The following is a 2,189-nucleotide window of genomic DNA, read 5'->3' on the forward strand; positions in this document are numbered from 1 at the left end:
CAAGCGCTCTACCACTGAGACCACCTTCCCAGCCCTCAGTAGTAATATTTCTATAAACTGAAATGGACATACTTAGTTGCATATGTCTGCTACTATAAATCTTAAATACTTTATAGAAAAGTTTTATGACCTGCCAAACAGTCCTAATTTTGGCATATATAAGCAAATTCCCAAAATTAAATACTCTAAAACATTAAAACTTTTTAACAAACCTGAACACTTGCTGCAGTGTTCATTGTGACAGGTGCCTTGTATAGAATAATTGAATTCCTCCTCCTACACATCTCTTGAACAACAAATATCTGGAATTATTTTGTTTTTGACATTTGAATCTTGACTATTCTTAAATGTGTGCTTATGTAAGAAATACATTGTTCTAAAATTTCACAAGAATTCTTTTGAATTTACTTCTTTTGAAGTTTAAGAAAATCAGTTTAAGAAAATCAGTTCCAGTTTACATATAAAAATGTACTGTGCACAATTCAGCAGCACATTAAAAAAATGGAACAATACAGAGAAGATTAGCATGGCCTCTGCACAAGGTCGACATGCAAATTCGTGAAGCTTTTCATATTTTTACAACATCAGACGCTGGAGAGGATGTGGCCACAAGGGGACCCTATGGCATTCTTGGTGGGAGTGTAAACTTGTTCTACCATTTTGGAAAGCAGTATGGAGGCTCCTCAAAAGAGTCCATATAAAGCTCCTCTGTGACCCAGCAATCCCACTTTTGGGGATTTCCAAACAAGACCATACTAAAACTACCAGCACAACTATGTTTACTGCAGCATTATTTACCATAGCTAAGATATGGAGCCCACCCCGTTGGCCCTCCGTAAATAAATGGATCATGAAAATGTGGTATATATACACAATGGAATTCTATGCCTCCATCAGAAAGAATGACATGGCCCAATTTGTTAGGAATTGGAACGACTTGGAAAAAAAATTAAGTGAAGTAAATCAAGTCCAAAGAAACATACGTCCCATGGTTTCCCTTATTTTCAATACCTAATATATGTCTGGGATAAGCAGAAAAGATCAAAAGCTATGTGCATATGACCAGATAAGATGCTATTAAGTGAAATGAACCCCAAGATAGCGACACAAGTGTTTTTATTTTCTTTCTTGCTCTTGTTTCTAACATACTTATAATGTGAGATGTGATTTAACTGTTTCTCTTTATGTTCCCCCCCCTCACGCTATACCCCTGTTTTCACTGTATTTGGAGTTGGTACACCTACATCCTGTGTATACGTTTCTCTAATTTGGTGAGAGGAAGGGAAATACAAAATGCTTAAATAGGGTTACAGGTTGACCCCTTGTAACAATGAGATGTACAAGACACTCTGTTAAAAAATGAACTTAACAATTTAGGCAGGGGAAGGGGGAGGGTAGTGTATTGTGGAGTTTGGAGGGAAGGGATGGTGGGGGAAAACAAAGGAGGAGGTAACAATGCTTGTTAGGAAATGTATTCATTATTTGCTCATGCAAATGTCCTCTGTACAGTATTTTTACAATAAAAAGTATAAAAATGTTCTTAGATGGAAGAGTTTATTTTCTCTATTTTACCCATATAATATCGTTAACAAAGAAATTGATGCAGAACACTGATATGAAGGTATTTTGAATAAATGTGCTGCTTGTGGAATTAAGTTATCTCAGAACAGCCACAAGGCACCACTGGGATGCAGAAGCTTGCTATGTTTTGAGGCTAAGAGCAGGGCTAGGTCTCATCCCTTTTACTACCAGCATTGATAACACACTCAGATTTACATTTACTTTGCCCTGATTGGCTTCCAACAGTTATCCACAGATCTCAGGCTCCTGAATAGATATCCAAAGTAGATAGGATTACAGGTGTGGCCAGCCAGCACAAGGCTTTCAGAATAAATTTAAAAGTAGAAGAAAATTTACTTCATCTTCTTTTGAAGCATTTTGGAGTGATTATATGTGAATTTATTTCGTTTTGGGATTCTTAAATGACATTATGTGAGGGTATTTAAAAGTTTTAGTACTTTTTTAAAAAAGGATACTGGAGCTGTGGGACAGAAGCCCCCTTTTAAAACCAAGAGTCCAGAGTCATTTTTGGAAAACAAGGTAAAATAGATAAAATAATTATTTTTTTTAAAAAAAGCATAAAAACAGGTTTGCAAGTGTGGAGATTGCATCTGTCAGAGATAGTTACA

At 36.0% G+C, this 2,189-nt stretch overlaps 1 non-coding gene across 1 annotated transcript; it reads left to right on the forward strand.

Annotated features, from left to right (window-relative positions):
• The first annotated feature begins 473 nt into the window (after window positions 1-473).
• Window positions 474-578, forward strand: LOC122104128. The gene has a single exon (XR_006146884.1). It is a non-coding gene; the product is annotated as a U6 spliceosomal RNA (small nuclear RNA).
• The last annotated feature ends 1,611 nt before the right edge of the window (window positions 579-2,189 follow it).

This window comes from Dipodomys spectabilis, unplaced genomic scaffold (genome assembly GCF_019054845.1).
Source record: "Dipodomys spectabilis isolate Male_0828 unplaced genomic scaffold, ASM1905484v1 ptg000022l, whole genome shotgun sequence".
Taxonomy (NCBI): domain Eukaryota; kingdom Metazoa; phylum Chordata; class Mammalia; order Rodentia; family Heteromyidae; genus Dipodomys; species Dipodomys spectabilis.